We start from the raw sequence: 12,436 nt of genomic DNA, 5'->3' as shown, positions 1-12,436 counted from the left end.
AGATTTCTTGACTGCCATATGGTTTTATATTAAACCATACAATATATATACTCTTTTGTGTCTGGATGCTTTCACTTAGCAAATTATCTTTGAGATTCATCCATATTGTTGAGTATAAAAAGTTCATTCCTTTAACTGCTAAGTAGTGTGTTCCAATGCATGAATAAATCACTTTTTTTTTCTGCACCACATGGCTCATGGGATGTTAGTTCCCTGACCAGGGATCGAACCCGGGCCCTCAGCAGTGAAAGCGCAGAGTCCTAACCACTGGACCATCAGAGAATTCCATGTATCACACCTTTTAAATTCATTTACTAATTGATGAGTTTTTGAGTTGTTTCAGTTTTGATTATTATATATAAAGCTGTGGTGAACACTCATGTAGGCATTTTTTTGTGAGTATATGCTTTTATTTACTTGAGATTAATGATTAAGACAGAATTTCCTAAGTATGAGGTAAGAGTATGTTTAATTTCTTAAGAAAGAGCCAACTGTTCTCCAGTGAGGTTGCACCATTGTACAGTTCCATCAACAAATGTATGAGAGTCCTAGTGGCTCTATATTTCATCAATATTTATTATTATTTTTTTAAAGACATATCATAGGAGTAAAGTTTTCTCTTTATTAATTTAATTTGCATTTCTGTGATGACTAGTGATGTTGAGCACATTTTCATATGCACATTTCATATGACTGTTCATATAAAACTCTTATGGAGAATTAGTTTAAATCTTTGTCTATATAAAAATTAGATTGATTTTCCTTTTATTATTGTCATAAAAGTTTTAAATTCTAGATATGAGTCCTTTGTCAGATGAAAACTTTTCCCAGTCTGTAGCTTACTGTTGATTTTCTTTATAATATATTTTATATACAGAAGTTTTTAATTTTTGAGATCTAATTTATCACTTTTTTTCTTCTTATGGTTCATATTTTTTTGGCATCTTGTCAAAAAGTTTTTGCCTACCCCCAAGATTGCAAAGATTTCCTTCTATGTTTTCTTTTAGATGTTAAGGTCTATGTTAATTTTTAACATTACTTATGGTGAAAAAAACAAAAAACAACATTACTTATGGTGAAGGTCTGATGGCAAAATTTTTTCTCAGGTTTTTGTTTGTTTGAAATGTATTTACATGCCTTTCGTTTTGAAAAATATTTTTGCTGTGTAGAGCATTCTAGATAGACACTTTATTCCACCTCCCAAGTAATTTAAAGATATTTTTCCATTTTCATTTTGCTTGCATGGTTTTGAGTGAGATATCAGCAGTATTATGTATGTGTGTTGTAACATGTATGTGTGTGTTTTATTCTCTGATTGCTTTAAATATTTTTATTATTGATTTTTGGCAATTTAATTATGATATGTATAGGTGAATTTTCTTCTGCTTGTCTTGCTTGGTATTTGTCGAGCTTTGTGAACAAGTGAATTTATATTTCTCATCCAATTTTGAAATTTTTTTGTCACTATATCTTTTTTGTCCTCCAATTATACATGCATTAGATTGGATAATGCAATCCAACTCTTGCTGGATATTGTCCCACAGGCTGCCGAGGCTATATTCACTTTGTTTTTAGCTTTTATCCCTCCTCTGACATGTAGCTTGGATAGTTTTTACACTTAGTCTTCAAATTCTTTTATTATGAAGTGCTGAATCAGCTATTAAACTAATGCAGTAAAATTTTGCTTCAGCTCTCTGTGTTCTTCAGTTACATTTGCTTCTTTTTTTATATTTTTCATTTCCTTCCTCATGTTCATATTTTTAAAAATCTTAGAACATATTTACCAAAGCTATTTCAAATTCCTTGTCTTATAATTCTATCAACGCTATTATTTCTGGTTGTGTTGTTATTATTTTTGTCTAGGAAGTTTTGATTGGATGTTGAACATTTAAATGTTGTTGAATGTCTGTGTCTTTTCTTTCTTTAAAGAAAGTATTACTTTCTTTAAAAAGTATTGTAGTTTGTGAAATAATGCCATTTGCAGCAACATTGATGGACCTAGAGATTATCATACTAAGTGAACTAAGTCAGACAGAGAAAGACAAATATCATATGATGCCATTTATATGTGGAATCTAAAAAATGATACAAATGAACTTATTTATAAAACAGACACAGACTCACAGACTTAGAAAACAAGCTTATGGTTACCCAGGGGAAAAAGTGCGGGGGGAGTCTAAATTAAGAGGTTGGGATTAACATATACACACTACTATATGTAAAATAGATAATCAACAAGGACCTACTGCATAGCACAGGGAACTCTACCTGATACTCTGAAATAACGTATGGGAAAAGAATTTGAAAAACTATATATATATATATATATATATATATATATACACACACACACACACACACACATATATATATGAATCACTTTGCTGTATACCTAAAACTAACACAACATTGTAAATCAACTATACTCCAATAAAAAAAGTATTTTAGTTTGTATTGACAGGCTGTCAGTTTATTTGTGGATTTACTTGATTATTTCAAGAATTTCTTTTAAAGCTTTCTTAGAGCACATTAGGGTAGACTTTATTTTAGGGCCAATTTCTCTCTACTGATAAGGCATGGGGTCTCTAAGGCACTGGCTGTTCAGTGAGGTCCTTCCACTCTGTTGCTTGAATCTGAAACATCTAATAATCTGTAAGTTCTGTAGTTGTTTAGTTTTCGACTCCCCAGTACTTGTTATTTCTCCTATAGTTGTTCTTTGCATGGATTTGTGGAGTCTCAACCTATTCATGCATATACAGCTCATTATTTTTAGCTATAAACTAGAAAACACTCTTGCAGATTTCTGAAGATTTTTCTTTACATAGATACCTCCTTTTATGTACTCTGTTCCTCAGCTGCTTCAGCCTTCTTTAACTCTGAACTTTGTCTCTTTACCTCAGTGAGACTGCTGTGTCCTGGGTGGGTTTGCCGTCTATACACTGGTATCTAACAGACACCTCCAGGTGGAGAGCTCCAGCTCTTTTATGGCTCAACTAATTTTTCTCCCTTCTCTCATAGATCAACACCCTTGATTTCTTATTGTCCAATGTCTGAAAATAGTTGTTTCATTTATTTTGTCTAATTTTCCTTAAGAGTTTTTTTTGTTTTTTAATTTTTGGCTGCATTGGGTCTTTGTTGCTGCACATGGGCTTTCTCTAGTTGCAGAGAGCAGGGGCTTCTCTTCGTTGCGGTGTGTGGGCATCCCATTGCGGTGGCTTCTCTTGCTGCGGAGCACAGGCTCTAGGCATGCGGGCTTCAGTAGTTGTGGCTCGCGGGCACCAGAGCGCAGGCTCAGCAGCTGCAGCACACAGGCCTAGTTGCTCCGCGGCATGTGGGATCTTCCTGGACCAGGGCTTGAACCCATGTCCCCTGCATTGGCAGGCGGATTCCCAACCACTGCGCCACCAGGGAAGCCCTCCTTAAGTGTTTATGGTGGGATGGTTAGTCTAGTATGGTTACTTTGTTATGGCTATTTATTGAATTCTTATAAAATTTATTGAATGCCAATTTGAAAATGCAGTTGTCCCAAGAAATGATTTATTCAGAATTAGAGAGACTTGAGAGAGTTCAAAAGCAAGGAGAGGGAATTCCCTGGCAGTCCATTCATTAAGACTCTGTGCTTTCCCTGCTGAGGGCCCAGGTTTGATCCCTGGTTGGGGAACTAAGATCCCACAGGCTGTACAGTATGGCAAAAAAAAAAAAAAAAGAAAAATAATCAAAAGCAAGGAAGGCAGCATGAGGAGGGAGAGGATGGTGATCTTAGAGAAGGATGTTATGTAGCAGAAGTTAAAAAAAGAATCACATATCCTATTTATGTATGCAGTTATTAGTGTTAATTTTATTGTTAGTATTATTGATATTCTTTTCTTGTCATTTCACAGAGCATCCTTGATCAAATATTCTGCTTTCTTTGGTAACTGCACCTCCTTTCCCTCTGTCAAACTGACTCATTTTCCTCTTCCTTAAGATGGCACAATTCTCTATCTTAAAAACAAAAGAAATCAAAAAACAAAACAAAAGAAAACTTTGATCACCTAACTGTCCTGGATTTATATTATTGCAAAACTTCTTAAGTAATATGTATTTTAGTGTTCTGAGATTTGTTTTCCACTTCATAATTTTACTGAATTTATATACTTAAGACAATTCTTTAATTTTCTTATTATCTTTCAAATCCAAAGGGATTTTCTTAGTGCTCATTAAAAAAAATCAATCTGTAGTTGTCAATACCACAGACTACCTCCTTTTTGGAACTCTCTTCTCACCTGCCTTTTATGACATTACACACTCTCGTCTTCTCTGTCTCTTTCTTCCTCCTTCACCTCGTCTTTTATTCTTAAGGGGAGAACCTCAGTTTTTCTTAACTTATTCTTTCTTTTGTGTAAAGCTACTCAGTCCCAGTACTGACCAGAATATATTCAATTAGATATCCTGTTTAAATAAGAATTCTTTTGATTCATGTGTGGAATAAAATAATAAAACCCTACTGAACTCATCTATATGTTTTGATCAGGCCATCCTTTTGTTATATAGTATTCAGCAAACTTCTTATCTATCTTGTAGTATTTGGATATTTAAATCAGACTGCTAGATCATATATCATGATGTAATTTAGGTCTGAGAGCTGTAATGGGAAACAAAGCCCGTTCATAATAGAATATTTATAAATATAGTTGGAAGCTGAGGTGGTCCTTGAATGAAGTGAATTACAGGAAATCACTCCATAAACTCTGAGAGAAAAATCACCACGTGTAAGAAATCTGGTAAGGCAGGGTTGGCTTATCAGCAGGACAGATACAGTGATGTTCCAGGTACAGGATAAAGTGATGCCTGTCCACTGTCCTGACCCAGCCATCTTTCCCTTGCCCCCGCTCATGTTCTCTTCTTGTATGCTTGTGCGCTTGGGGAATGAGAGGACCAGGATTAAATGGAGAACTTTATTATGAGGGAACCAAATAGCCATAGGAACTGTTACTAGGAATTATTGGGGAAGGAAAATGTTCCTCCTTCTAGGTTCTTTGACTGGTCTAATAATCAAATTGACATAAGAGAGATTAACAGGAAAGAAACAACCAGAAGTTTAATAACATGTATACCTTCCGTATACATGAGAGAGAACCAGGACACTGAGTAACTCACCAAATTGGCCAAAGCCACTGAAACTGTGCAACCCAGATTGGGACTTGAACCCAAGGTCTTTTAACTGAGATCACACACCTGGTCTCAGGACTTAATGAAGCTCAGGTTCTCGATGTCTCACTGCAGAAAGAATTCAGTGAGAGACAAAGTGATAGGTAAGAAATGGATTCATTTAGAGAGAAACACACTCCAAAGACAGAGTGTGGGCCATCTCAGAAGGCAAGAGGTCCCGAAATATGGAGTGGTTAGTTTTTACGGGCTGGGTAATTTCATAGGCCAATGAGTGGGAGGATTATTCCAACTATTTCAGGGAAGGGGTGGGGATTTCCAGGAATTGGGCCACCGGCCACTTTCTGACCTTTTATGGTTGGCTTCAGAACTGTCATGGCACCTACGGATATGTCATTTAGCATGCTGATGTATTACAATATGTGTATAATGAGGTTCAAGGTCTACTGGAAGTCCAATCTTCCATCATATTGGACTTAGTTGGTTTTAACCAGTTTTTGTCACGTCCTATGGCTATGTCATTCCTTTAAAGGTTGTGCCCTGCCCTCTTCCCTCCCGTTTCACCACCACCTAAAACACCATCTTCAGCTAAAGACAAAAGTTGTTGGGATTGGGTGGAGCCAGTTAAGGGAGGTTACCAGGAAAAGCAGAGTGAAGGAGGGTAAAGTTGTTACACAAATTTAAGTTCTCCCTTCTGCATTGATAAGAGTTTCTAGAGACAAGGTCATCCTCCCTCTTCCTGGTACAGGGATGGAGACCCTTCCAAATGAACATTTCCCTTTACACATGTAAATGTCTCTTACAAAAGGGTAACTTCTACTTAGTTTTCAGAGCTTCTCCCATGTGTGCACTTTCTTTAAAATAATCAGCCTAAAATAATCCTTGTGCCAAAGAGACATACAGTAAGTCCCTACACATGAACCTTCAAGTTCCGAACTTCCAAAGATGCAAACATGCACTCGCATGTCCAATCACGTAAGTTAGTTCACGTGTCTGGCGTACATTGTCACATGCGTGCACCCTCTACACAAGTGATTGTGCTTTTGTGTACTTTACTGTACAGTACTGTGTAGAGTACAGTAATACAGTATCTTTATTTCAAGCCCAGGATGTCCGGAAGCAAGCGTAAAAGCAGCGGTGATGTAGCTGGTACTGCTAAGAAGTGCCAGGGGATAACGATGGAAACAAAAGTGAAAATATTTGAGAAAGTGGAGCAAGGCGAAAAGGTGGAATTGGAGGTCCAGAGAAAGGATGAAGAGAGACAAGAGGAAGAAGAAGTAACTAAAGAATCTGATTTTGGACATACACAGCAGTGAGCAGTAGCTTGCAGTAAACAACAGCAGTGAGCAGTAGCTGGAAGCGAGACCTTAGTTCCCTGACCGGGAATCGAACCCTGGTCACCTGGGTGTAAACCGGGAGTTCTAACCACTAGACCACGAAGGCCAGAGGCTAAAGCCTACATCCCCAGTCCTTGCCTGCCTTGACAAGAAAATTCTGACAAGGAGGTGGAAGGTAAAGAGGAAAGTAAAGCATTTGTTGGAAAAGCAGAGTACGTGTAGAAAGATGCATGGGCGAACTCTGTGAGAGAGTTCTGAGAGTCCTGCCTTTGGAAAGCTTAAATCATTTACAAGGGGACAGTTTTCTGGGTCTTTGTCTTCCCTCTGGCCAATTGTCTTGTTTCGCCTCCCTTGCTAATTTGTCTCAGGGCCCTCCCCTAAGTGTGCACACACCCCTCAGCCAAGATGGATTTTAGTGCAAGGGCATCTGGGAGGAAAGTAGTAAGACTTATCGTGGCCTGGTGTCCCCTGCCTTTTGACCCCCAAGTAGCCATTCTGCACATGTGCAGTGTCTCCCTTGCCCCAAGGAGGGGGAATATGTGATCTCTTGATCCTTTACTCCTACAGGGTTTAGCCCCTCTCTGTTCCTACCATGACTGTTATCTTAAGGGGTCCACAGGAGACAAAGCCTGGCTATTTACCCTGTTTCTGTTGTTATTTCTATTTCAAAGAGCAAACAGGAGGCTGACTGTAAATGCCTAACCTGGAGCCCACCTATCTCCTGTCTCAGGAAATGCAAACAGGAGGCTAGTTGTAAGTGTCCGGCCTGAAGCCCACCTTTTTTCTGCCCCATGAAACGTGAATGGGAGGCCAGTTGTAAATGCCTGACCTGGAGCCCGCCTATCTCCTGTCTCCAACCGAAGAGATTCATGATGCAGGAAATGGCAAGGGGATTTTCTTTATCTGAGGAGGCACTGTTAGTTTTTGAGGCACAGGAACTGAACATAGCACGGTACCTGAAGGTTGCAGCAGTCATTCAGAACGCAATCCAGTGTTACCGTGTCATCTATGATGAGAAAAAAAGAGCTACGACCCAGACATCACTGGATCCTTTTTTCAAGAGGGTAGATAGAATTGAATCCAGCAAGGAACCAGAACGTGTGCCATCAACGTCAGGCGTGAGTGCAATTGCAGCTTGTCCTCCGTCTCCTATTGCTGACAATCCTTCAGCTCTACCGTCTCCCACCTCCTCTCCCTCCTCCAGTCAGTAACTCTTCTTGCCTCTTCACTCATTGCCAACCCCTGTATGTCAGCTGTTGTACTGTACTACTGTACTTTTCAAGGTACTGTACTGTAAGATTAAAAATGTTTATTTTTTGTGTTTGTTTGTTATGTATTATTTGTGTGAAAAGTGTTTTAAGCCTATTACAGTACAGTACTATGTAGCCGATTGTGTTAGTTGGGTACCTAGGCTAAATTTGTTGGACTTATGAACAAACTGGACTTACGAAGATGCTCTTGGAACAGAACTCGTTTGTATGTCGGGGACTTACTATATTTTGGGGCGATAAATTCTGCTCCCCTACAGAATACTCTCCAGGCTGACTCACCTGGGTGTCATGATCTGAGAGAACAGGACTAGAGGTTTTTCTAGCAAGCACTGGAATATGTGATGTGAGGACAAATACAAATATAAGAAGCTAATTCTCCCTGTTGAAAATACGGAAAGAGACCCTTTTCTTGGAGCACATACTTTAGAAAACTTCTAATTGTAAGGTTTTTCTTTGTCTCATTGAAATGTATATAAATTTTTTTAGAAGCTAAGTAAGCCTCTTGCCAGCTTTCTGACCCAGGACTGTCTTTCTCAAGGACCTGGGAGCCATCCCTTTGAAATGTAAACTGCAAGGGAGATAGAGCTCTCACAGTTTCTGTGGGAGGGTAGAAGCCTAACTTAACTTGGGTGTTTTCCTCCAAGTTGCAAAACTCTCTCCTGTCATAAAGATATGAGAAGTTTGTTTTTCCTCTGGATAAATCCAATTAGCAAACACAGATGGTCACTCCAATTACCAGATGAATCTAGGATGAGCTATGTCTTACAAGTTGTGCTGTCAAATCTTCTTACTTGGAGACTAGTTATTGTTTATCTTGAAAATATGTATGTAATGGATTCTGTTTGCTTGGCTATATGAAAGGTTGAGGTTTCTGTTTTGGCAAACTCTCAGCGGGCTGCCTGTGATACGCATCATATTCTGGTTTAATGCTTATTTAATAATAAAAGTATTTTCTTTCTCTACTGCCTTTGTGGAGAGGTTTTCTGGGTTGGGAGATTTTGTTTTTAATTATATTTCCCCAACAATGGATAATGGAGGAGAAGCAAGATTTAAAATGTTCAGAGCCAGAAGCAAGAGCAAAGAGAGAGTCTGTGAAAAATTCTTCCCATAATTGGTCACATGAGACTATAAGCAGACAGTATCAATGATGTCGACTCAAGGCAGAAATTCTCTACCATCAGGCGTATTCTCTGCAACGCAGCATATACTATCACAAAGGCATGTAGCAGTTTATCTTAAATTTGACAGAATCATATACATTTATGCATTACAAATAATAGGTTGTGAAGCTAAAAGTGACTTCCTTAAAACATAAATAAATTAAAAATACATTTCAGTTAACCATGTTAGAGGAAATCTAAAGGTATACATGTTATTAAACTTCTGGTTGCTTTTTTCCTGTTAATCTCTCTTATGTCAATTTGATTATTAGACCCGTCAAAGAACCTAGAGGGGTAGGGGGAACATTTTCCTGTGTCCCCTGCATTCGCAGGCGGACTCCTAAACACTGTGCCACCAGGGAAGTCCCTGGGCATCCTGTTTCTATCCTGAGTTTCCTCAGGGCTCACCATCTGGGGCAGCTGTAATGTGGTGGTTTGATGGCTGCAACATCCTTTGTTTACTGATATGGCTGGCAGTATTTTAGTTCACAATATTATAATGGTTAAACATTGGTTTTGAGGCTTTATAAAAGGAAAGAAGTTTACCTGCTTGGACCTTGGTTTTCTAGGAAGTTAGGGCTGAAGCCCAATTTACTTACTTATGTAATAGCAATACGGCATCAGTCTATTGAATCTGTAGTAACTGGGCTTCTCCAGGATCCCCTCTCAGGGTTGGAGTCTTGTTCCAACACCATCCTGGTAGCTGGAATCTTGACTGCTGGTTGATTATCAATTTGGTTGCTGAGCGCCTACCTGCTTGGCTCCTGAGTATCATCTGCCCCAGATTCTCTGTTATGGTCTATTCTCATCTCTTGGAGTCCTCTGAAATTTTGTCTTATTCCATCTGTTATTCTTCCAATGGCTATGTTAATTGCCAACTTCAGATTCTCCCCAGCTATCTTTTCGGCTGTAAATAACCACGAATCACTACTATTTCTTGGAGTCTGCCAGAAAAGGTAAATAAGATAAATATGAGCTAGCACATACGTAGTAAAATAGCTTGGAATCACAATAAACTATTTAAAACAGACAAAACATTCATAACACTTGTATAGTGCTTTTAATTTCCCAAGTGACATAGCTCTAGTTAATTTCACAACTTTGTGAGGGAAACAAGGTCCTAAGTGCATACTCCTATAAGACAGAAATCTAATGTAATTCTAAGATATGTAAACATTAGGAACAAATGAGCTCTTTGCATTTTTTGCACTGAATCATCACTTCTTGTGGTTTTGAATGTCTTGTGCTATGAGTTAGGCACAGGTGATCAAATTCAGGGTAAATGGTAGGAATCAGCATCTATAAGCCTACAATGGTTGAGGATACCACTGTTTTCTACTATAGAAAGACACCCAGGAATTGCCTTGCATGAAGTCAATGAAATGTTCTGATCAGAAGTTTAGCAGTAGCCAGGTAGTCACCTGTCCAAAATCATCTACCTCTGTTACCTACCTGAAAATCTACCATTGCAGAGTAATTATTTTTGGCCTTAGATTATTCTGTCTCCTATAATTCTCCTTTAAATTCAAACATCCAAATTAGTAGGGTGACACTTAAAGTTATTCCTGCAGATACATCAATGAGCATGTTATCAGTTAGCTAAGGAAACTAGACAGGTGGAGTTGATGACAGTAGAGGGTGAGCCAGGAGCAGTGAGAGGGATTCAAAAGTGATAGAGACACTGATGCCGTATTGCTATTACATAAGTAAGTAAATTGGGCTTCAGCCCTAACTTCCTAGAAAACCAAGGTCCAAGCAGGTAAACTTCTTTCCTTTTATAAAGCCTCAAAACCAATGTTTAACCATTATAATATTGTGAACTAAAATACTGCCAGCCATATCAGTAAACAAAGGATGTTGCAGCCATCAAACCACCACATTACAGCTGCCCCAGATGGTGAGCCCTGAGGAAACTCAGGATAGAAACAGGATGCCCAGGGACTTCCCTGGTGGCACAGTGTTTAGGAGTCCGCCTGCGAATGCAGGGGACACAGGTTCGATCCCTGGTCCGGGAAGATCCCACATGCCATGGATCAACTAAGTCCGTGCGCCACAGCTACTGAAGCCTGCGCGCCTAGAGCTTGTGCTCTGCAACAAGAGAAGCCACCGCAGTGAGAAGCCCGTGCACCTCAACGAAGAGTAACCCCCACTCGCTGCAGCTAGAGAAAGCCTGTGTGCAACAAAGAAGACCCAACGCAGCCAAAAATAAATAAATAAACTACAATGAGATACCATCTCACACCAGTCAGAATGGCCATCATCAAAAAATCTAGAAACAATAAATGCTGGAGAGGGTGTGGAGAAAAGGGAACCCTCTTGCACTGTTGGTGGGAATGTACATTGATACAGCCACTATGGAGAACAATATGGAGGTTCCTTAAAAATACTAAAAATAGAACTACCATACAACCCAGCAATCCCACTACTGGGCATATACCCTGGGAAAACCATAATTCAAAAAGAGTCATGTACCAAAATGTTCATTGCAGCTCTATTTACAATAGCCAGGACATGGAAGCAACCTAAGTGTCCATCAACAGATGAATGGATAAAGAAGACGTGGCACATATATACAATTGGAATATTACTCAGCCATAAAAAGAAACGAAATTGAGTTATTTGTAGTGAGGTGGATGAAACTAGAGTCTGTCATACAGAGTGAAGTAAGTCAGAAAGAGAAAAACAAATACCATATGCTAACACATATATATGGAATCTAAGAAAAAAAAAAAAAAGGTCATGAAGAACCTAGGGGTAAGACGGGAATAAAGACACAGACCTACTAGAGAATGGACTTGAGGATATGGGGAGGGGGAAGGGTAAGCTGTGACAAAGTGAGAGAGTGGCATGGACATATATACACTACCAAATGTAAAATAGATAGCTAGTGGGAAGCAGCCGCATAGCACAGGGAGATCAGCTTGGTGCTTTGTGACCACCTAGAGGGGTGGGATAGGGAGGGTGGGAGGGAGGGAGATGCAAGAGGGAAGAGATATGGGAACATATGTATATGTATAACTGATTCACTTTGTTATAAAGCAGAAACTAACACACTATTGTAAAGCAATTATACTCCAATAAAGATGTTAAAAAATTAAAATTAATTAATTAAATAATAAATTTATTTTTTTAAAAAAGAAAAGAAACAGGATGCCCACCATCTAGCTGTCAACTGCTGCAGCCAACCGGGCGGTGCACCTTGAGGAGACTCAGGATGAGAAGGAACAGGATGCTAGCCTCAGATAGCTGAGCTGCGTATCAAAGGAATGATGTCAGTGAGCCCAGACTCTTGCATCTTCCCATACACAGAAAAGTGCTAAATTCCTGAAATTGAGATGTCTGGTTTTCTTTAAGTAACAGTCATCTTTTGATGGTCTGACTACCTGGTCTTCTGTTACAAAAACTCCTATACATCCTGTCTCCCCCCTTGCCTGTTCAGAACAGTTTCTCCGCGTTATCTGAGATGCTGTGTCCCAGGCTTGAAGTCCTCAGAATGTCCGCTGAATAAAACACACCTCTT

The 12,436-nt window shown here is 39.1% G+C and overlaps 1 non-coding gene across 1 annotated transcript; it reads right to left on the bottom strand.

Annotated features, from left to right (window-relative positions):
- Positions 1–209: 209 nt before the first annotated feature.
- Positions 210–282, bottom strand: TRNAE-UUC (transfer RNA glutamic acid (anticodon UUC)). The gene has a single exon. It is a non-coding gene; the product is annotated as a tRNA-Glu (tRNA).
- Between the last annotated feature and the right edge of the window lie 12,154 nt (positions 283–12,436).

Source organism: Lipotes vexillifer, unplaced genomic scaffold, assembly GCF_000442215.2.
Source record: "Lipotes vexillifer unplaced genomic scaffold, Lipotes_vexillifer_v1.1 scaffold1447, whole genome shotgun sequence".
Lineage (NCBI taxonomy): Eukaryota > Metazoa > Chordata > Mammalia > Artiodactyla > Lipotidae > Lipotes > Lipotes vexillifer.
The sequence above is the reverse complement of the archived record's forward strand: the minus strand, read 5'-3'. Positions and strand labels throughout refer to the sequence as shown.